Source organism: Triturus cristatus, chromosome 11, assembly GCF_964204655.1.
Source record: "Triturus cristatus chromosome 11, aTriCri1.1, whole genome shotgun sequence".
In the NCBI taxonomy this organism is placed as follows: Eukaryota; Metazoa; Chordata; class Amphibia; order Caudata; family Salamandridae; genus Triturus; species Triturus cristatus.
Window position 1 is genome coordinate 678,594,017 of NC_140594.1, and position 25,118 is coordinate 678,619,134.

General features: G+C 45.7%; 1 protein-coding gene across 4 annotated transcripts in view; it reads right to left on the bottom strand.

Moving 5' to 3' along the window:
- The window catches only part of LOC146785317 (alpha-1,4-N-acetylglucosaminyltransferase-like), a 409,953-nt gene extending 385,801 nt beyond the window's left edge, over positions 1 to 24,152 (bottom strand). For 2 of the 4 annotated variants that reach the window (XM_085634306.1, XM_085634308.1), the window contains exon 1: positions 23,955 to 24,097. The gene's annotated coding sequence lies outside the window, so the exon portion shown is untranslated. Of the gene's footprint in view, positions 1 to 23,954 lie in introns of all 4 variants that reach the window. The other 2 variants (XM_085634304.1, XM_085634302.1) reach the window with 2 other exon arrangements.
- Positions 24,153 to 25,118: the final 966 nt, after the last annotated feature.

Consider the following 25,118-nt stretch of genomic DNA (forward strand, 5'->3'; position numbering starts at 1 on the left):
TGTCATTTTCACAATTTCAGTGTAATTATGAGTGACATTCAACTTCCTCGTGAGCAGAAATCAAGCAATGAAGACACTAGAAACATATAAATATCAGACATTACACTCATTGGGCAACAAGAACTCTAAGAACTTGCACAACCTACTCAAATCCTACATGATTTTACACCTCTTTGGACCACTGCAGCTAAGCTGACTCAGAAGGTCAAAGCACACGATGAAGGATAAGTCTGGAGCTCAGTGGATAATCAGGCGGGCAAGCAGCTTAGATGCTACCATCACCAGCTACCCTTGGATTGCTGGCAAGATAACACATTACTTGTGCCTAAGTTTAAATACAATTATGCCAATGTTTCTCCAACAACAAGGTGTTGTCTCTGTTTGTGCTCTTGTGTTCTTTTATATGGGTTTGTGTATACATCTGACTGGGACTACAAGTGTGGCTCTAGCTATGGGAGGTCAGCTCTATGATGGCAGAGCAGGAGTCTCCACTGACAGATGGATGCATTTGGAGTGTCAACATATCCGAGAAGAGAGAATGTTACATTTTTTACAGATTCTTGCTGTTCCCTCTTAAGTCATGTATTAACATAATAAAATCTAAAATAACATAAGTCACTGGGACAGCTCAGCTTCTTTATATGCAAAGTGAACATCCTAGCGATAGGGTTCTCTAGCACTCTGGCTCCTACCAGAGTAAACATCTATATATTGTTTCCCCGCCTCTTACCTGCTCTTATATTTCATGAAACCCCGTAAAATATCTCCACATCTGACCGTCCCCATAATTGACAGTGAAAGCCCTTCCTAACAGTCCTTGCCCGCTCTGACTGCCATTCCTGACACTCAAACCAGTCTGAGCCACTGGACTCCATGTGTTTCTGACATTTTCCATCAGATGTTTGCTTAAAAGGTCTTACGCCGATATCTCAAGGTTCACTAGTTTTAAGTCAAAACCTCCAATCACAGCCCAGTGCTGCCCATTTAGATAGGCGTTGAAATTATCTCTGACCCCTTCCCAAGAGGCCACCATGGCAATTTCTGAAATGTACCACGAAAAAGACGTGCAGAGTAGGAGGGGAACGGGACAAACGAGAACTGGAGGGATAGAATGAACAAAAAAAAAGAAGAAAAGCAGGAAAAAAGAAAGGAAAAAAGCCAGGAAGAGCACAAAAGAGAGCAATAAAGAACGGTTGAATGAATTAAGTGCTGGCTGTGGAGCGCGAGAGTTAGAGATAAGACAGGCAGAAAGGGGAAAGCCAGGTCGAGAGAAGAAGTTGTTTGAAAAGTACAGTCAGGGAGTTGCAGTTTCGCTATTAAGGTTGCATGTGTGGGTTCAGTCAGTGGTATGCACTTTCAAAGAGCTGTTAGGTTACTTAAAAAGCCAGTACTGGCTAGGGAGTCCACATGACATGATCTCAGTCAGTGGCGTGCTCACTTGCTGTTGTGTGCTTCTCTGCAGCGCGAGTACACTGCTTTACACTGTAATGTGACAGGCAGAGGCGCAACTAGAGCCAAATATCGGGGAGGGGGAGGCGATTTAAATTTCGGGGGGGGGGCTAATTCTTCCAGCAATATGCAGAGTGGAGATGTAGGGGCTCTAAGAAGGGGTGAGACAAAGCCCTGTTAAAAAGTTAATGGTCTTTTAAAGACCTGGTGCGGCTGCCAGCTGAAAAACTGTCTGTGTGTGTTTGCCCGGGAAGCTGTCTCAGCCCGGGCTGACACACACGACGGAGGAGGTGGTGGTGGTGGTGGTGGGGAGGGGGGAGGGGAGACGTAGCCCTTTGAGCCCTAAGGGTGAAGCGAGCCTGGACTGCCAGGCGACCCTGTTTCTTACGACCTACCTGGTGCACGGATATCTGTATTTGAGGGGGACTGAAAGGCTGAATGTGCGCGCGTTTGCACGCCCCATGAACAATTGTGTCTGGAGTGCCCTGGCGCCTTCTGTCAAGATATCAAACATTCATCTTTAGGTGAACACCAAATGGTCCAGATGGAGCCCTCTCATGGGTGAGTTTTATTGTATGGCCAGCGCAGATTCAGACATTTCTGCGGGGGCGGCAGAGGGGGCAGTCTCCATTCTGAAAAGTTGCAATGGTGCATGTGCTATGTTTAGGAGATTGGCAGATGAGTGCGTTGTCTTTGCGTGGATGACTGATGAACGACGTTAGGCCATCATATTAGGCGTCTTAATTGATTGTCACGTCGGTGCTAGTGAATTTGAATGTGCCACGCCGGGATGTCGCAGAGTGAGTGTTACGTTTGTTGTCCAGATCGAGCTGAGTGTGTTAGCCACCTGCTGCAAGCTGCTCGAGGGATCGGCTATGTGCGTACCTCACATAGGGCAATGCGCGCTCGGGGAGAAAGAGGTGGGCGCACGCACAGGCGCGCAGGTTCGAGGGAACACTCATTACAATGTAGTTTCACTTTTTAACATTTTTAATTCTAAAAAAAAAGTCTCTATGAAGTACCGTGATAATACGTTCAAATTACCGCAGTAAATAAATAAAAAATGTAAAGCGCGGTTCCCCATAAAGTGTGATCAAAACATATAGAAACATGTCAATACATTTCTCTACCTATTACCATTTTAATAAAGAGGTAATAACTGGGGAACAAGAATAAAGCCTACTACTTACCGATATTTAAGGCCCTAACCCAGAGCGCAGCAAACCTTTGCTGAAAACAACATGGTGCTTTTTACAGTTTGTAAAGATGGCCATCAGCCAATCACATACTGCCTTCTCATGCCTACTATACCTCAAAGATACCGTAGTATACCGCAGTGTACTGCTGCACAATATATGTTTTCAACACTTATAACTTTAACACTACTTACATCATTTACACCTAGTACCACCAATTACCATTTACACGTCACAATCTATATAACATCTAAATCCATTCACGCACGTTTACACTATGTCAGTTTCAACATCCACACGACACTCTACGCCAGTCCAATCTATGCCACTTCAATTTATACAACTCCAATCTACGCCATTCCACTATACGCTACTACATTCTATGCCACTCCACTGTACGTCCTTAGACTATATGCCACTCTACACTACGTTAATCCACTGTACCCTACTCCACTGCACACACTTCACTCTACGCCACTCCACTGTACACCACTCCACTGTATGCTATTACATAATACTCCACTCCATTCTATAACACTCCAGTGTGTGCCACTCTACTGTCTGTCCCTCCACTGTTCACTACTCAGCTCTATACCATTCCACTCTACGCAAGTGCACTCTACAACACTACACTGTACACTATTCCACTCTATACCACTCTACTGGACACCACTCCAGTTTACACCTCTACACTATACCCCATGCTGTGTATGCCCCTACACGCTATACCAATTTCAATCTATGCCACTCCACTATACCCCACTGCAGTGTACGCTATTCCAATGTACGCCACTATACTGTAGTTTAATTCAGTCTACACCACTCTATTGTAGGTCACTCCACTGTACTCCACTCTACGCTATTTCACTCTATGTCACTCTATGTCACCCCACTCTACCCCACTCCAGTGTACTCTATTTTATTCTATTCCACTCCCCTCTATGCTATTCTCCTGTACGCCATTACAGTATACCTCACTCCACTCTAAGCCGCTCCACTCTCAGAACTCCACTCTACACCACTCTACTGTATGCCAATCCACTCTACGCCACTTCAATCTGTTCCACTCCACCCTATGCTATTCCAATGAATGCTACTACACTCTACCTCTACCTCACTTTATTCTACAACACTCTACTCTTCACCAATCCAACTACACTACTACACTGTGTGCTATTACATTCTTCCCCCACTCCACTGTATGCCACTCCACTTTACGGCAATTCAACTATACACCACTCCAATTTACGCTATTCCACTGTATGCACCTTCACTGTACACCACTTCATTTTACACTATCCCACTGTATGCCACTCAACTTCACTGTACGGCACTCCACTGTTTCAATGTACAACACTGCACTCTATGCCTCTCCACTCTGCTTCACTATACTCTACCACTCTCCACTCTACGGCATCCCACTCTATGCTATTCCACTGTACATAACTCCACTCTATGCTATTGCACTCTACGCCACACCACTCTATGCTTCTCCACAGTATGTCACTCCACTATACTCTATTCCATTCTACGCCATTCCTCTCCATGCTATTGCACTGTATGACACTACACTTTACCTCACTCCACTATACTCCTCTCCACTCTACACCACTTCACTGTATGCTCCTACACTGCATACTATTACCCTCTATCCCACTCCACTCTATACAGTCCACTCTTCACCTCTTCACTGTATGCTATTCCACTGCAGGCCACTCCACGCTATGTCACTTCACACTATAACATTCTGTGCAATTTTCCACTCTAGCCCCCCCACTCTACACCACTCCAGTCTTTTCCACTCCACTGTACCTCACTCCACTCCACTCTACACCACTCCACTGTTCTCCTCCTATGTACGCAACTAAACTCTACACCACTAAACTCTACGCTATTCAACTCTATGGGCCTCATGTAGGTAGCCAAATACCGGTCGGTAACGGCCGATTTTCGGTAAATATGCCGTTACCGACCGGTATTCAGACAAGTGAGATGTAGGAGTCCAAAAACCACTTTTCGGTAAATATGAGGCGGTAAATACCGATTCATAGTTACCGAATTCTAAAATACCGATTCATATTTACCGAATACATTATTAACGAATCGGTAAATATGAAGTGGTAAATATGAAGTGGTAAAAATTGAAAATGACATGTAGGAGCAGTCGGTAATTAAGAAATCCAGGAAAATCGGTAAATAAGAGTCGGTAATTAACACGGATGGAAAGCAGGTGGTAACCATCAACAATGCACATAAGCAATCCCAAAATGCAACAGCGTGGACAACATGGCCGCCATGTACGTCATTGCAAGGCGCCTACGTCTACAGGCAGCAGGACTGAGGGTGTGGCGACGGGAGGAACAAATCTACAGACAGCGCATCACACTATTCCAGCTGACTGATGCAGAGATACATGAGAGGTACAGGCTACACCCCGAAACCATCATGGACTTAATCAGGGACCTTCACCCACTCCTGGACCAGCCAAAAAGAAGGGCGCACGCCATACCCCCACATGTGCAGGTGCTCTGCAGCCTACATCTGTTGGCATCCGGCAGTTATCAGGTGGTGATAGCTGCGGTGGGTGGGGTATCCCAGAGTTGCCTGTCACGTTTCTTCAGGAAGTTCCTGGATGCCATGATGCAGAGAATGCACCACTAAATCAGCTTCCCAAACACACAGGCTGCACTGCAGAAAACAAAAACAGACTTTTATCACATGGCACAGTTCCCCCATGTCATCGGCTGTATTGATGGTACACACATCCCAATCTGTCCTCCAGCTGACACAGAGCACATCTACAGGAACAGGAAGTCCACCCACTCCATCAATGTGCAGGTGATCTGTGATGCAGGGAACATCATCACAGATATTGTTGCAAAGTTTCCTGGGAGCACCCACGACTCTTACATCTTCCAGAATAGTGGGATCTACACACGACTGAGAGCCGGAGAATTCGGAGAGGGATACCTGCTGGGTAAGTAACAGTGACGCCCCTTGAAACCTGCAAATCAGAGTGTATAGAGGCATGTAACTGATGGTTCCCTTTTACTCATCCAGGCGACAGTGCATATGCATGCCGTTCATTCATCCTCACTCCCTACCTACACCCAGCAACCCAGAGTGAGAGACGATACAACGTGGCCCACAAATCTACACGCAATGTGGTGGAGCGCACGTTTGGACTGCTGAAGAGCAGGTTCCGCTGCCTCCACAAGAGCGGAGGCGCACGCCAGTACAAACCTATCACCTGCTGCAAGATAATTGCCACTTGTGCAATGCTGCACAACCTTGCCACGAAAAAAGGTACAGATGTGGAACTAACATATTTTGAGGACAACGAGGATGAGTCAGGCCAGCCAGAGGGCAGCGCAGCTAGAGTGCCAACTGCAATCGATGGGAGAGAGAGACGGGCAGAGATCACATGCAACTATTTCTGAGTAAGTGAGGGGACACAGCGAGTCGTGAGAAGTCATGACGTAGTTTAATGTGGCACCACGCCATGAACACATGAACAGGCCAATCTGGCAATATGCCATCTATACAATGAGTATGTCCAGGGTTACGTCACCCAATGGCAAGTGGATAAGCAGGGCCACATCAATGTTTGCGCATACGCGCTGCAGTGGTGGATTGCACGGCCTGTGCATCCTCACTAGAGCCAACCCCAAGCCGCCTGCTGCTCCTGCGTGCTTCGGGGACGGGGGGTGTGATGCTGCTGCTGGTGTCGATGCTCTCCGCAGCATCCCCTGCAGCAGTTGTCGACGCCTGACTTGTCAATAGCACCCCTAGTGCACTTGTCACCTGCACCATCCCCCGTGACAGGTCGCTGCAGCACTGTGTTAGGCCCTCCTGCATCGTCACAGAGCGCCGGCAAAGTAGGGAAGTCGCAGTTGCCAGACGGTTGAGTGCCCTGCTGGTAGTGTCCCTTCTCTGGCGTTCCCGGCGCCGTGCTTCGATGTCAGCATCTAATTTGCTGCACAACTGCTGGATTGACTGGGACATGTCCCGAATGCCCGCAGCCATGCCGCCAATGTTTGTGTCCATGTTGACTAAGCTTGTCCTCATCACCCGCATGTGCCTCTGGACTGACATTACTGCCTTTGATTGCAGGCGCTGTTGCTTCAACATTTGGCCCTCGAGCCCCAAGAAGACACCATGGCCGTCAGTGGGTGCTGGTGGACTCTGGACACGCGACCTGCGGCGCCCTCTTGCTCCCGTCTGTGCTGCCTGTGATGTTTGGGGCACAGTGGGATGGCTCCCTTCCTGGGGCCCGGTGCGGTCTTCTGGGCCCATGCTGTCGTCTGACGAGGTGTCTAAGGCTCGTAGCCTGGCTGCTGGACGCCTCCTCATTCTCACACCTGCAAGCGGAGATGTGGCCGGTGAATCGAACATGAGTGGCGATGCTGGCTCTGGTGGTGGTGATGCTGGCTCTCGGTGAGGTGATGCTGGCTCTGTGTGCGGCGAGGCTGGCTGCGTAGGTGGTGCGGCTGCAAGTGGGCCTGCTCCCTGGTCTGCACTCGTGCTGGCTAGAGGTGATTTTTGTGGCCGGTGTGCCGTCTCCCCTGCAGCATGCCCTGTACTGCATGATGTCACATCTGTGGACAGAAAAACAACATTGGCTCAGTGTCCCCGAAGGGCTGCATTGCAAGCGTCACAATAAATCATTTCACATTCCAATCTGTCCTCTGTCTCCTTGTGCCTCGAGTGCGTGACATGCCTTGTTGCCCTGTGACATTTACGTCATGGTTAGTGTTGCCCTGACTACATCTCCCGGAATGCATTGCCTGTCTGCACTGACACGTGTGGACTGCAGTGTGATTCTCGTGTCACAATGGGGGATGTGGGATAGGGGTAGGGGCGGCTACATTGCTGTGCTTTCGTCTTACCTTGGTGTGTTGCGGCTCTGGCAGAGCTGTCGGCGTCCCCAAGACCCACGACGCTCTCTTGCTCGAGTGTGGCCGCCACCAGCTCCTCCAGTTCGGTGAGGGCAGGTGCCCTGTTGGTTCCACCTCCGGTCTGGCTGGCCTCCTTCTGGATGTCGCCCATCTTCCTCTTGGTCACAATCCTCAGGTCATACCAGCGCTTTTTGAGGACCTCAATTTCCCTGTGGGTCACTCCCACAGCATTGACCTGCGCCTGGATGGCCAGCCATATGTTGCGCTTTTCGGCCTCAGGCACTTGCAGGGATTGCCTCCCAAACAGCTTCTGGTGCTGCTTCACCACCTCCTCCACCAGCACCTGGAGTTCCTTGGGGCTGAATTTGAGCTTCCTCCTCCTTTCCCCTCCGTCTTTCTGTGTGCTCTGGCTGGACATGCTGTTCGTTTCCCGCTCGCACATGCAACTGCTCCCTGCCTCTCCTCTGCACTCCGAGCCTCTCCAGGGTCGGCTAATTATGTACACCTGCCCGGGTGTGGCCACTTCGGCTAATTGTGTACACCTGCCTGGGTGTGGGCAGTTCCTGGTTGGGTGGGCTGTCGTTGCACAGGATTAGCTGTTTCGTCAAGTCATGTGATGTTATTTACCGAATCCGTACGTACCGATTCGGTATTTTCCGATTCGGTAGATACCACCTCGGTATTTTCCGATTCGGTAGATACCACCTCGGTATTTTCCGATTCGGTAATTATCACCTCGGTATTTACCGAATCGGTGAATTCCGATTCGTATTTACCGACTGTTACCGAATCGGTAACTGTTACCGAATTTTTACCTACATGTAACTTACCGATTCTAATTTACCGATTCGGTACGGCTCGGTATTTAAGAACCGGTAAAATTTATTTACCTACATGAGGCCCTATGACACTAAACTCTTCCCCACTCCACTGTTCACCACTCCATTATGCGCTATTCCACCATACGCTACTCTACAGTATCCCACTCCACTATATACTACTCCACTCTAAACTACTCCACTGTACAGTATTGCAGTCTATGCCACTAGAGTATATGCCAATCCGCTGCACGCCACTCCTATCTATGCTACTCCACTCTATGATATTTCAGTGTTCATTACTCTACTATTCCACTATATGCCATTCCACTCTACACCAGTCCCATGTACGACACTCCATTGTAAGCTATTCCACTGTACGTCTCTCCACTCTACCCCACTCCACTCTACATCTTTCCACTTTTCACTACTCCACTGTACACTATTCCAGTGGACACCACTCCAGTCTATTCCTCTCCTCTGTACCATACGGTACCACACTCTTCTCCATGCTACTCCACTGTGCAATTCTATAATCAATTCTGTGACATCCTTCTCAACTGCACTCCATGACACTTCATGACACTCTACAACATGTCAGTTCAATCCACTGTACGATACACCACTCCACTCTTCAACATTTTACTCCACTGTTTGCTACACCAGTCCACTCCACTCCACATCACTCTACTCAACAACACACTCCACCACTCTATGCAATGCCCCTCCGCTGGACTCTACTCCACTCTATTTGACGGCAGTAAACTTTACCCCACTCTATGGCACAGCACTCCATTCTACACTGTTTTATTTTGCCAAGCACTACTTCACTTTCTGCAACTCCACTGCAGAAGACTATATTGGTACTCTGTGCCAATATACCATACTGTACTCTATTCTATGCCTTTACACTACAGTGTACAACTGTCTACTTCACACTATGCCCCTACACTCCTCTGTACAACACTGTACTCCATTTTTGACACTTTTCAACACTCTACGACACACCACTCCACTGTAATATACAACACGCCACTCCATTTATGACAGTTTTCTCAACTTTTTATATGCCTGTCCACTTGAATGCATTACACACCATTGTACTATACAACATAACACTACACTGCATGATACTTTAGTCTACTATACACTATGCCACTCCACTCTACTTCACGTCAATCTACCCCACTTCACTCTATAACACTCCACTGTACGCCACTCCACTCTACTCCACTCTACTGCATGCTATTCTACTGTATGCCACTCCACTGCACCACACTCCACTTTACTCCATTCTACAACAGTACATTGTACGACTATCTCCTCCTCTCTATGGTACCACATTCCACTTAATGGCACTCCACTCAAGAACAATAAAATCTTCTATTCCAAACACATATTTTTTTAACTTCTTTGAAATTCAATTTAAAAAGATAGGTTAAACTTTTATTATACTTAGGAAACCTTTATTTATTCTTTCTATACCTATACAAACCAAACGTAAACTTAACAAACATTACAAATTTCACACTTATAGTTATACCTATAATTTATAATTTACACGCCACCTTTACAATATATAATGTATGCAGTGGATTCAAATTACTATAGCTCGCACTCCTCCTTCCACAGTGTATTTGAGTAAATAGACACAGTATATTAACTATAACTCACGCCTTCTCCATGCACTGCTTATATCTTTTTATATTATATCACTTATACCTCATAAAATCATAGCGTTTGCAATAACACTTATATTGCACATCATTTGTGAGAACATGGTAGGGTGGTGAGCTACAGTTAATGTAGTGTATCAAGTTGAATGCACTGTGCATGGAGGTGTGCGAGTGTAATGTTTTATTTACTATATGAACATGAGGTGGTGTACATTGAACAGGATGGTATGGTTGAGACGGGACTTCAGACACAGACACATCACTGGAGAACACAATGGCAATTATCTTTTTTTCATTACACTTGTTTGCATTAATTATGTCTAGTCATTAAAGAAAAGATATTTTTTACAATGTTAGGAACAAGGAGATGAACTGATTTTCCAAGTATCATATAATATCCGGTTGAGCACCAAAACTTCTAGGAAAACCCCAGGCCCCCCCATTTCCATGACCAGCTACTAAACCAACAGATAGTATCTCTCCCTCCAAACTAATGTTAAAACTGAGGACAATAATTCGATTTGAGGCTACTTCTCTTCCATGTAGTGTACGCCTGTCTCTGGTAACGATTACTGTATATAAATTCTGTCTCTCTGTGAAAGAGGCAGGTCTATGAGACCACTCAGGAAGTATGTGGACATCCCCTTATGATGATAACAGGATTAGGCATGGAAGCTGAGTGGGATTTACAGTGTTCACATTTCATATACATTTTATACCCTGTGGCCAGTAATAAGCTCTCCAATTAGAAAACTTTGGTGGTTGTGAATGGCCTGGGTGGAGGAGCGTCGCCCCCCTGCTGTCAGCACAGAAAAAGTGAAAAATAAACAGTAATAAAAAGATTTACATTTTATTTTTCACTGCTCTCAGCCCAAGCAGTGTTTGGGGGTGGGGCATTGCTGCAGACTGGCAGCAGGGGAGTAGTGCTCACTCCACCAGTTTACACTACACTCGTGTGCCTGCTGGAGCATTGAGGCAGCCCACTCCCACCACTCCTGGCACTGCTCTCATGCTGCTCCTCTGCAGCATGAGAGCAGAATCAGGATTTTCAGAAGGGGGTTGCCTGAGACTCCACAAGGTGGGGTCAAGCTGATGAAAGAAGAATACACGGAGTATGTTTTTATTACATTTTTTATTAATTTTTTAGCCCCCACAGGGTTTGTCACTCGTCCCCTCTACGCCCCTCCAGTAATGAGGGTCACCATCCACCACTGATGTACTAGGTTGGCTACTTGTTGAGCTACCAGTGATAACTCACTGTATGACCATACAATGAGTCTGTCAGTCTGTGAGAGAAAGATTATTTTTTCTGATAGTGGAAGAATGTGCAAGAGTGATTGTAAGGAGAAGATTTTGTGCAGTGTTGCTGTCTGGGAGCTGTTTTTGGGAAGTGTTCCCAATGAGGAAGTTCCTAGCAGCTTGTAGTGGGCCTCCCAAAGGATGGATGCTAAAGAAACTAGTTCCTTAGTGAACCATCATCACGAGTGTCCCATCTGGTTCTCAAGCATATAAACAAACCCACTTAGGTTTTGTTCTTAGGTTTGGGTCCCTTCATAGGGAGATCCAACATTAAGGCTTAAAGGGTACCTAGACAAGTGTAAAAGAGTTATGGAAACTGTATCCCAAAAACATCTGTCTCTCTCTCCCAGAACAACAGGAACTCGCTGGAGTAATAGTTTGTGAGGGTAGCTTTTTTTAACCACAAATCCTGTACCGAGGTGATGAGGCATCTCTTAACTTCCAATTTGGGGGTGGGAAGTCACTGCATGTTTTTTTTTAGGATTGACTAGGTCTCATTATCCATACATACCTGGTTTGTTTACCATTTAAAATAAAATAATGTTTTGAACACCTCCAGTGGAAGAATCTGCATGCAGCTGAAGAGGGTAAGAAGAATTCCTGCTTACCACACAAAATAATTCTTAACTGACTGAATGAATAGTGGTGTATGTTGTCTCATTTGCATTCCCGAACCTTGGCCTTCAGCGCCTCTCCCATAACGGGTGGTTTTAGTTTCTTGACATGGGGTTCATAGGGAAATTTGGACCTGGTTTTCTGTGAAAAGCATAGCTGCTGGAGGAACTTCCTCCAACAAGCTTATGTGCTAAGGAGGGTTGTATGACAGAAGCACGCATGGCTAAGCCACACATGCCTCAACAACGAGATCCCAACACTGAATGCATCTTAACCACACATTCCTTTACCACGCATGCCGTTACCACACAATTTCGTTGTAAAGGCATGATTGGTAAAGGATTACGGGGCTAAGACGCATTCACCCTAAAACTGCCCTCAGCCCTGAAAACTGTCCCTCCCCCCACTCTAAGCCCTGAAACTCATCCCCTTGTCTTAAAAACGAGCCCAGTTGCCCCACCCTTAGCCTTAAAATCTGAAGCCCACCCCTGAAAACTACACCTTCCCCCAAACCTGAGCCCTCAAAACTGGCCCCAGCCCTAAAAACTACCCGACCCCCAAGTCCTAAAACCAGCCCGCAGCCCTAAAAAAGTTCTCCTCACTTCCCACCAAAACCCGGCCCCAGCCCCATTTACCAGACCCTGTCTTGATGGAGCTTCATCTTCCGATCCTTCCTGTTCCTCTCCTTGCCCATCCACACATCTAGGCCACACACTGCCTTAACCACACATATGCGTGGTTAATGTTAAGGCATATCCATGGTTATGGAAAATGTAGTTCCGCTTGCGGGGAAATGACAAGCGTGGCTCAACCTGCCTTGTATAGGCCATTTTCCATTGGGGAGTCGGAGTACAAAAGCACCACCTCATAGAGACTGTTACTGTGAGCTTGTTTAATTGGAGCATGCACTAATGAAATTAGCAAAGGTTTGTTTGATTTATTAACTGACTGAAGTTAATGTCTTCAGAACTCGCAGCGATCTACCACCACCAGAACTACCTGCACAGAGTTGGAAAATTATGACCCACTTCTCTTTGACCCCCAAATGTTTAAACTGCCTGCGCCCAGAATTCATACTGCCTCGAGCAACTGACATACTATTTCGACATGCTGTTCAACACCTGACTGACGCTTAATTTCAATCTAGCTCTGTCAGGTCATTCAGGCATCAGATTCATAAAGCAAGCATTACCTCCTTGTAAGTCTTCCTCACCGCCAGAGTTACAAAGTGAGCTTCAGCTCCACACCAGAACCCTCCAAACCATGTCAGCATCCCATGCCTCCCATCCCTCTCCAACATGGCCCGCCTTCCGTCACCTCTGACCCAGTATAAGGGAAAGTTCGGCCCACCCCCTTCCTAAAGAACTACCAAGCTCCAAGAACCAATGAAGCTGATAGATAAAAAACAGGGAGGGAGAGATGGGAACTCATGTGGCGAGGAAGACAATACTCGGAGTAATGAAGATTTCTGGTAAGTAACTGGGGCTTTGCCTTTATTTCGGTGTTTCCTGACAAGACTGCCTAGTCAGTTGATTCCTGATGCCAGTTTATCTCTTCAAGTAGTGCTTTTAACCCCTAGCTGTTTGCGCCTTTAAGCTGGCTCACTGTAATAAACTCTTCAGTGCTTCACCTGCTGAGACAACGTGGTCTGACCTGCTGCCTTGAATTTAAACTGTACTTCCACCGGAGTTGGAACTCTCGATTCATTTGAACTGTTTTGTTTACATTTCATTCTGGAAAATTTTTAAGGTATTTAAACAGTATGCTATTGCATATATTTTGCTATATTTTCTCTAGTGTGAAAGGTGACATTTTAATACTTTTTGTACAGCTATCTTACTTGGCAAAGACATCCACGCCCTCTGTATTTTAACTGTATGAATGTTGCACACATATTCCACACATTTTCTCTAAGGAAAGACTTGTTGCTTTAGCGAAAATACCACAGGAGGATGAATTTGTGACCTCAGCCCTCCAGATTAAGAGCTATATGCCAGCCCTGAAGACAGCAACCGCTGTCATTGTTGTTGCTGTCAATGTAGGTAAATGTTGACAGATGGCATGGTCAGCCATGATGACTGGTCATCAAACTTTTCAAAAGTTGGGTTTTTCTTAGTGGCGATTGACAGGAAAATAAATACTTTAGGACTGCTTTATAGTTCGACAAAAGAGTACTCCATCACACACGTAACAGATATACTGTCACCTTATCACAGGTGCATTATATCCTATTGCCCTTGTAACAAAGAGGACGGGGCACCTGACACGGTCTTCCTGACTCTAAATGAGGTGAGCAGATTGTCAGTTTGGTGGAAAAGGTACTGTGTCGCATTTGGGAAAGAGTACCCTGTCCGCCACACTCTAAATCCTTACCTGAATGAGATGAACGTTCACTGCTGACAGCTGTAGAGTTATAGATGTTTGAATCCTGGCAAGGCAAATTTAGCCTTCTGAAACAGGTAAACTGAGTTAATTAAACTGATAGTAATTTCAGTTATTTGCAACAGTGTGGTATTCGGTGCTATTTAAAACCAAGTTATTGATGTAAGGGTGAGCTAAGGATTCCTTACAAATAGTATGTTAAAATTAGGAGTCACATTTTTGGGCCTTGTCAGACCTTAGACACAACTTACATCAGGACGACCGTGGCTTCTCTCCCCATAGCCCAACACTCTGGTGCGCTGCTTTTACTGCTAACCGCAAGTGACGGCGGAGCGTACTCAACCCGGCACCGAGGGGTGAGAGAGGTATTTTAAAGAAGTGGATACACCCTCCCAATTTAACAACCGTAAGGTATCCAGAACCATAAAGCTAAAAGTAAATTCTACGTGGCGTTCTCCGCTGGATGCGGGAAAGGCAAAGGATATTTATCTTTAGACCCCCTGGCCTACATCTCCTAAGCGCTACCTGAAATACGGTTGAGCCCACCCTGACCTTTAGGAGTCAGGGTGAACCCGATGATGAAGCATGACACCAATAGGGTGTGTGGGGGTTAATTAACAAAAAGGAATTGCCTCCTTTCCTGCATCAAGTGGAGTTCGCTCTGCTTTTAGTGTCAGGACCTCGGGCCATATTTATGAGAGATGACGCATCGCTCCGTGAAAACAGGCTGTTTGCGGGGAAACGCCCACCCTGTATACATTATTCCTGACGCAGGTATAATGTAGCTCAGGGCTTTACAAAGTGACGCATCTGCCTAGAAGCGGCACTTTGTAAATAGAGCGCAACATGGCACATTTTTTACACCGCCGGTGCATCACAAGAAGTGACGCACCAGCAGTGGCAAAAGTGTTGCAAGGGCTCATAAATAAGCCCCCTCCTTCGCATCTGAGGCCAGAAACGTGTTGTGCTGCTTGTCACCCCTGGAGGGGTAGAAATCAGGGACTGCTGCCGCTGCTACCGCTACTGTGGTCGGGGAAGAGCTTCGCACGGGACTCCATTGTCCAGGAGTCCGTGCGTGATCACACCTGCGTGGAGGTCCGCCCACCTGCTCACAACCCTTGAAAACAGCTCGCGGAACCCGCCGCCGCGGGTCCCGCTTCGCATCTGAGGCCAGAAACGTGTTGCGCTGCTTGTCACCCCTGGAGGGGTAGAAATCAGGGACTGCTGCCGCTGCTACCGCTACTGTGGTCGGGGAAGAGCTTCGCACGGGACTCCATTGTCCAGGAGTCCGTGCGTGATCACACCTGCGTGGAGGTCCGCCCACCTGCTCACAACCCTTGAAAACAGCTCGGGGAACCCGCTGCCGCGGGTCCCGCTTCACATCTGAGGCCAGAAACGTGTTGTGCTGCTTGTCACCCCTGGAGGGGTAGAAATCAGGGACTGCTGCCGCTGCTACCGCTACTGTGGTCGGGGAAGAGCTTCGCACGGGACTCCATTGTCCAGGAGTCCGTGCGTGATCACACCTGCGTGGAGGTCCGCCCACCTGCTCACAACCCTTGAAAACAGCTCGCGGAACACGCTGCCGCGGGTCCCGCTTCGCATCTGAGGCCAGAAACGTGTTGGGCTGCTTGTCACCCCTGGAGGGGTAGAAATCAGGGACTGCTGCCGCTGCTACTGCTACTGTGGTCGGGGAAGAGCTTCGCACGGGACTCCATTGTCCAGGAGTCCGTGCGTGATCACACCTGCGTGGAGGTCCGCACACCTGCCTATTGGTTCCCACCTATATAAAAATGTCTATCCTCCGCAGAGCGGGACGCGTGCGGGACGCCCAGGACGAAGCCCGGACAAAGGGCGGGCCGTCTGTGGCTGTCCGGGGCTGGCCGAGGCTGGGCTTGGTTACACTCTGTCTCAGTGTTCCTGTGAGACTTATTGATTACACTTATATTGTGTATGCACCTACCAGGTTGTATTTGGAATGAAGGGTGTATTTATATTTATATTTTAACTCTCATTGAGGAAGTCTGGTAGATTTTGCATGGGGCTTTTTTATTGGTGTTTATTTTTGTATAGATTTGTTTTGTATTTTTGTTGTGAGCCAACCATGTCCACAATCAACAAAGATAATGGTCGTTCCAATATAGCCACCCTTGATAATTACCTTGTGAAAGTAGTCGACAAAATTAATAAAGAGCGTCGACTTTCTTTGGGTCGGGGGTGTTCGTCGGCCCCCCCACTTAGCACTTCCAATTCACCTACCTCATTCCCTACTTTGTTAGGGGAAGGTAGCGACAATTTTGAATGCTTTGTTCCCTCTTTAATGGTTAATAATGAAGTACCAGACCCTACCCCGACCGCGCTAGATTTGCCTCTAGTACCAACAGCCTCATGCTCTCCGGCCCGAGAGCGCAGAGAGTATTAAGATCAGGGAAGGGTGGTGCGAGGTCAACTATCCCTAAACGGGGGGGGAACCACCAACATAAAAAAAGTTTGGACCCCCCTACTAGGAGTGCTATCAGTGATCCAAGTTTAGAAATTAATAATACCCAAGCAAAACTAGACCCTAAGCAGTTGGAATTTCTGATTAGTATAATTGATATGAAGCTTGATAATATTATCATGCCTCTCATGGATAGACTTGATATTCTTTCAGAGGAAATTAAGAGGCTGGGTGAGCTTTTGAAAATACATACAGGAACAAAGGTAACCATAGAGGACCCATCAAAGGATAAGGCTTCTGAACCAAAAACTTTAAGAATCCCCGATGGGGGATTATGTCCTAATATTGTAGACGTAGTTAACCCTATGGTGGGCCAAAGCTCTTTATTAAAATCTACGGTAGTGGACAAACCAGGGAACAACGTCATTAAACCTAAAAGTAATGGTTACTCTACGCCTATTTTACCCCCGGAATGTGCACCATATGTGGTGGTGCTAACTAACGTCCCACCACTTCTGGACATCGGGTCTCGTAATAATCGAGAATCTCACGAGTCCCTTAAAAACAAAACGGTGGCTTGGCTCAAGCGAGAGTGTGGTTACCCAATAGCACAGTCTGATCATATTTTAACTACGACCAGAGTTAACTGGATAGGGAATTCCCCCAAAAGTATTAATGGTGACTGTGTGATCGTCAATTTTAACAATCCCCAATTAGCTACTACTACTCTGCTTAGAGCCACATCTCGACCTTTGAATGATCAGCGAATTTTACTCAGACCGCTGGGGTTCTTTTATCAACATGTAATTAATAAACCATTTAATGTTTTGAAAAGGGGTAGTGGCAGTACCCATAAAGTGCCCAGCGGGTTTGAGATGGTTACATCCAACCGGTATCAATGTTTGAGCGGTTTGATTGTAATGATTGACTGGTTTCTGATGAGGCGTATTGTGAAGATGGAGTAGTATCCTGTGATGCAGTGTTTGAGGGAATCACCTCCGGGCCGCTAGGTAATGTTAATATTCCTTCTGACTTTTGCCCATTAATTGGCGTTGCAGGTGATGTTGAGGGGGCCAAAGGAGTCGTCCCCGCTACGGACAATTACAGTATGGGTCTTAGCATATCTCCCCAGGTTGAAGCTATCGAAACTTCATCTGGGTCTATGAGTAGCTTCCTTGTCAGCTGGAATGTTGCTGGCCTAGCATCTAAAGAAGACAGCCTGGGGTGGCCTGAATTTGTTAATCTTTTTGATATCTGTTGTTTCCAAGAAACATGGTGCAAAAAATTTCTGGGATACAATGGGTATGTTTCCTATAAGTCACCTGCTATTGCATCTATCTCCGGTAGAGCAAAGGGAGGGCTTTTAGTCCTGATTTCCATCAAAATCCCTATTTTGGTTAAAAAACATGTTCTAGTGGGGGCCCACTCACAGATTTTATGGTTATGTGAGAAGGATGGTAGAAACATTCTTCTAATTAATTTTTACAATAATATATTTGACAGCACCAGGCACTTGGTGGTAGATGCACTGAAAAGTGCACTTGATGATATTATCGAGGGCTCTAATGTTGTATTTGAATTTATTTTGGCGGGGGATTTTAACATTGCAGTTTGTCCCCTCTCTAATCAATGTTTGTGTGGGATTACTAACCGGTTTGGGGACGTGGACGTCCATTTTCCTCATAATAAGTATCGGGATTCTTTGAACCATCTCCTAGCGGCCCTTGATATGGAAATATTGGTTACCGAAAAGAATGATCGAGGGGAAAGTATCCCGACATTTACAGGGAGGGGGAAAACACTGTCATTGATTTTATTAGTTTTTCGTCTAGTCTTGTCCCTTGGAGTTTTACACCTAAGGTCGTGGATTTTGCGCTTAGCGACCACAACTGTATTGTTGTAGAGTTTGTTTGGTGGAACAAGAAACCCGTACTTATATCGGGGATCATAGATAATATTGAACCACATAGACCCAATGGTACTAGGTTAAGATGGAATGGTGACAAAGCGGTTATGACGTCGAATTCTATCATTTATAGTTGCCTATCGGAAATCGTTGTGATTCTTGAGCAGGCTGACGCCAATGCCGATGTTGTTCAACATTTCATCCGTATTAATTCCATCATAGACCAAAAATTTACCAAATCGACTGAGAACAAGTCTAAACAACATAAGGGATGGTTCGATCATGCTTGCACTTGCGCTCTTAAAGAGCTTAAAGATGCACTTGCTTTAAAACCAAGAATTAGGGACCAGGTGTCTCAGCTCAGATTAAACTATAAGAATACAGTCAAGCGCAGGAAGTTAGAATTACAACACCAGGCCTGGGATAAACTGACACAGGCCGCTGAACAGAAAGATTGTACCTTATTCTGGGCCACGGTCAATTGCCCTTTTTTAAAAGACGAGAAGGTTCCGGAACTAACCTCTATGGTTAGTATGGATTCATGGATTTCCCATTTCTCTATTATTTTTGATTCAGACAATGCTTTGGCCAACCAAAACGACTGTTGGCCTATAGTGCCCTTGGATATCAGTATCACGGAGGTTTTAGATAGCATTGGTGCCAGCAAAGGTGGAAAGGCCCAGGGCCCCGATGGGGTGCCAATCGACGTTTATAAGCAAGTGCCAGAGGTATGGGGTCCGATGCTGGTTAAAGTCTTTAATGCCGCAGTCTGCTTTGGGGTACCCCCAAGTTGGGAGGAATCAATTATTATACCTATTTTTAAGAAAGGTGATCGGGGGGAGGTGAAGAATTATTGTCCCATTTCCCTGCTGGATTCCTCTGTAAAGATAATGAGTAGGGTACTCCTGGTTAGGCTAGAAGAATGGGCAGAAAATAATGGCCTTTTGGCAAATTCCCAGTATGGGTTTAGAAAGGGCCGTGGGACGATCGAGCAATGCCTGAATCTCGAACTTCTGATTGGGAAATATACCCAGGCCAGGAAGGGTTCTATTTATCTCTGCTTGGCAGATTTAAGTAGCGCCTTCGATCTAGTAGATCATGCTATACTCTGGGCCAAGTTGATTGAAATGGGGGCCCCTGAGGGCATTATCTTTTTCCTGGCCAGGCTTTATGAAAAACTCCGTACTAGTGTACGGTACGGTTCCAATGGGGAGTGTACTACCAAATTCCAGATTGGGCGGGGTATAAGACAGGGATGCGTTCTTGCCCCCCTGCTTTATACCCTTTTTATTAACGACGTGGACTCTGTTTTACAGACAGTAGTGGCAGACGCCCCTAAAGTTATTGACACCTATGTTCCGTATTACTCTATGCGGACGATGCCGTTTTATTGTCCAGGACCCCGATAGGTCTTCAACGCTTAATGGATAGGTTTTCACAGTTTATTTCATCTAGAAAACTAGTGATTAATAAAACCAAAACTTATACCATGGTGTGTGGCCCGGGGAAGAGTAAGCCTCATTCTTATTATATTGATCAATATAGCGTCAAATCAGTGGATAATTTTAGTTATCTTGGAATTACTTTTTCCAAAAATGGTAGTTGGGCCAGTGAGCACACCAGTGTTAGAGCTAAGATGGCTAGAAGCTCTAACGGGGTGTTTACTTTTGCCACTAAACTTGGGGACAAACGGATTAGTGACATGCTCAAGATCTTTCAGTCTCGTTACCTTTCCACCGCCCTTTATGGGGCGGGGATCTGGGGCTTTGCCCCGGCTGGGTGTTTACAGGTGGAGGAGAATGTCTTTTTGAAAAAATTGCTGAATTTACCCAAATCCGTCTCTAATGATTTAGTTCACTATGAACTTGGTATCCCATTTTTAAATGATTTGATTCTTCTAAGGCCATTATTGTTGTGGCGGTCAATTTGGTTGAAAGAAGAAACGTCATTAAACAGAGCCATCATCAATGATTGTCTCACCGCTGATAATTATTTTAAGATCCCATGGATCAAATATATTGTCAACAGCTTTCAGGAGATCTATGGTATAGATATCAAAGTTGACAGAAATGGGGCCACAGTAATTTCTAAGGCAGAAATGAAGCATATCTTCTTGCAGTGTAAAACTGAGAGTCGGATTTGCAATAATGGTACTCTATCTACCTGTGTGCAATATAGCACTATGAATGAATTGAAGGGTTATCAACCGTATTAAACCCAGGTGACCAGAGTCTCTCATAGGTTTGTTTTAACTAGATTGAGGATGGGGATTGTTCATAAATTGGTCGCATTTCCTTCTATAAATAAGCAGCCCGTTGGACCCTGTCCGTGTGACATTCTGTCAGTACAAAGCATGATGCACTTTCTTCTGTTGTGTCCACTGTATAGAAATTTTCGTGTAGCTTTTTTAAAGCCTATATTTGTAAAATTTGGTGTCAGGACAGTGCGTGATTCTTTTAAATTGCTTTTTAATCTACATCATCCTGATATCTGTTTCTTTACTGCAACATTTCTACTAAAAGCAATCAATGTCAGGAAAAGTATGAGTTTTTAAGTATTTATTCTCCCCCGCCAGTATTATATGTCTTCATTTTTAGCTATATGTCATTTATTGTGATATGTTGTATTGTATTGTAATTAATTTTTTTATGTATGTGCTTATATGGACATTATTTTTTGTTCCGAATAAAGCCTTATGAAATGAAGCCCCCTCCTCTTTATTTTTATAGTGCCTCATCTACGTTATATTATTTGCTTAACTGGCAAAAAAAAGGCCAGAGAACATAATTCAATGTCTCCCCCCTTAAACTAGCATAAGGCCTAATCCATACAGTACCTTCTTAAAGCCTAAAACTCAGAAATCAGCCTTAACTCGGACCTCTCACTCCCCCTTCCATTGGAACGCTTCTGTTAGGGTGTTAAGGACAGCAACTTGCACTCTTGCTGCTCTGGAAAAGAATTCCCTTCATTCGAGCTGCCCATCAGACTAAACTAAGAAACAATCCTTGGTCATTGAGCTCTTGGTCCTGTGAAATGCAAAAATGTGGGGATGTCAAAGCAGCCCTGAAAGCACCTCACTTGCTCCCACTGATCAAATTCAATATACTCTGAATTATAAATCAACTGGGTTAATACCTTAAACTTTCTTTGTTTTTTTATCTAAAGTAAATGTCCTCTCACTGAATGCACACCAGAAAACATGTGTTCCTCATCACACAGGTAATCCCACAATCCTTCTTCCAAATGTCACATAAGAAGAATACAGGTCGATGGTTTGCACCTCACAGTTATGGACTGAAGGATCCACTGTCTACTATTGACTGCTCTGTTTTAGTTTGATGTTCTGTACGAAATCAATATTAAGAGGACAACAAACCCATCATAAAAACATCAATAAGAATGTAAAGTGGGGGCCGCTCGGCCCTCACGCCCACATGGCGGTGCGACGCCCCCCCTCCCCCGGCATTTCGGTGTTGGGGGTGTGTCGCGGGGCGATGTCGCGCGCAACGCGCCCCCAACCCCAATAGGCTGATGCCTCCCCCGTGACCCGGAAGCAGCTTTTCAGCTTCCGGGGCAGGGGGGCGGGACGGTCGGGGGGCGGGCCGTCTGGGCCGACGACCCCTGGTGCAACTGCTCATTAAAAGGCGCGGGGAGCGAGCTGGGCGCCCTCTTGCCCCTGGCTCGCTCCCCGCATCTAATTGATGTAATGTTTATATTCATCCTTTATTATTTTGTATAATAAATACGGCTGGGGGGTCCCTGACCCCCCACCTTCCAAAGACAACTTGCCTATGTCAATCCTTCAAGGTGTTGTGGAAAGCTGGGAGGGGAGGGGAGGGGAGCCAGTCACGGACCATGTATCTTTCTTAGTTTCCGTCAGATGTACATTTCTAGTTTATCTTTCGAAGACATCCTTATCTCCTCTCCTTTTCTTACCCACGCGGACACGGCTCTTTAGAGGTGTGTAACGCTTACAATCCTCTGCACAACCACTCAAAAGTATGAAAAGAGCCCTCGTACAGGATCTCGAAATTCGAAAGTTTTTCATGGAACATACAATAATACAGATTCAGAAAGATGTAAATTTAAAAAAACGGGGTAAATGAAACAAAAGAAATAGGACTGTGTGTGATAAAAACATCATGAAGGGTGGTAAGAAACAAATAGGTAGAGGGGAGAACATTAAGAAGAAGGGGGAAAGCAATGACATGGAGAAAGATAAATGAAATTAAAGTGATGAAAATGGAGGAGGTAGATGAAATTGAGGAAGAGAACAACATATGTAAATGCTGGAATGGGCATAAAGGGGCGGTGGTGTGAAACACCACAAACAAGTTAAGAGAATCTGTGACAGGAGGAGAAAGGACAGCAACGAAATAGGAAGACAGGGGAATGCTATGCTCATTGCATTGTTTTCTGGAGTGCACAGTCACACATGGACTGGGTGTCCAGGAGCTAATTTTGAATGGACTGGAAGACGAACCTTTTCAGAACTGGTTAGAGGATGAGAATAACAGAGTTTATGTTTTGGACGAGAAAGTGGCTAAGAGAAAGAGGTGGGACGCAAAGCGAAAGAAAGGGAAGAGAGAGGCAAAGGGGAGTGGGGAGAACGGAGACAATGATTGAGAGAGACGGAAGTGGAAAAGTAACAGAAGGCAAAAAAATAGAGCACAGTGAGAAAGGCGGGAAATGTGATTGAAAGGGACTAAGTAGACAAATATTCGAGTAGGGTAAGTCTAGAGAACGGAACATAATGGAGAGAACCATGTAGTGATTATAATGAAGGGTAAGGCTAGACAAGTGGAAAAACAGAAAACGATAGCTGAAATGTAGAGACGATATGAAGAACAGAAGAAGGTGAAAACTATACTGGAACACCAAGATAGGGGAGAAAAGGAAGGAGAATGGTGGAGGGATACATAGAAAAGAGAAAAAAACAAGGGAGAACAATGGGGAAGAGGAATTTGCACAATGAAGAGGAAGGAACAGAAGTAGTTAGAGCGGAATATAGAAAGAGAAGAAAGGAAAAAGAGATTTGGAAAAAAAAAGAAGGCAGGGGGAAAAGCGTTCACGGGTAACATGGGAAAAGAAAGAATAATAGAAAGCAGGGAGATGGTGACAAAAAGTGAAATGGAAAACTAAAACGGGTAATCGGGTAGCAGGGGAGGAGAGAAATGGGAAGAAACAAATCTAAAAAGTAAAAAACGCGAGATAAAAAAAAAGTTCCTGTCGCAGATATTAGAAGCAGTGGTAGAGAGTTAAAAAGAAACACACTTACGGGGTGTCAACTGGTTGAAGAAACACCTGTTAGGTGAATGGTCGGCTTCGCTCTGCGCCCACCTACCGATTGCTGTCGATCCTGCAGCCCCGTGGTTCTTTAGCACTTTTCTTCTTTCTTGGTGACTCACAGAAACTAACTGCACTCGGACTTGGCAGTACCTTTGAAGCTCTCTGTAACTAGGGCGCGGCTCATTCTTTCTAACACTCTCGAAATAAAAAAAAAGAAAACGCTTTTCCCTCTGAAATCAGCCACATCTATTTTGACAATGGTAGGCACAATAAAAAGAGGGGCAGCACTTTCGGAAAAGCACACCTATTGAAATATTTCACAGCGAGACCTGGGGGTGGGAGGATTGTATATCACTCGAACGAGTATCACCTTCAGGGGTGCTATATCAAGTTTTTTCACAACTCTCATATGCATTTGCAAAAAAAAAGTCAACAAACAGGTTCTAGATTTTCTACAAAGTCAGTAATAATGAACTAAATGAGCCAAATACACCAATGTTTATGATTTTTTTTTACCTCAATCTGATTTGGAATCGTCATCTACATGCGTTTTTATCTATTTTCTGTTTTTTGTATAGTGCTAACAAAAATGGAAATTGTCAAAAAAAATGAACAGTCACATACACTCCCGTTAGCAAAATCAGTGCGTTTGTAAACATTATTTTTTGGGGGGGTATGTTCTAATTCCATTTTAGGAGTTGTTGAAGTTTTACATACTCCTTAACTGGGTTTAGAGAGGGTGCGCGGCCACGATGTCAGCGGAGTAGCAGCCTTTCAGTGGAGCTCCGCCGTGTGTGGCCCTTAGGGCACCATTTGGACCAGAGCTACATTTTGGTGCTTATCGGGCACTCCCTGCGGATGTGAGACTTGCCGCAGAGAAGACATTTGGTGGGACGGCTCCCATGAGTCAGAGGCGGCAGCCTCCAGCAATCGCGGCACAGGAGTGGTGGAAAAGGAGTTTTTGGGGCAGCAGCCGGTCCCATTTTCGGGAAGGTGACACGCAGCCGGTCCGAGGTTTTTTTTAATGCATTTTGCAATCTTAGTTTGCAGTGGCCATTCCGTTGTCTAGGAGAATGGAGCATCCTAGAGTAGCCGAAGCCATTCACCTGTTCTCCGAGGCCGGGCCCATGGATTTACTAGTGCTGCTGGTGGT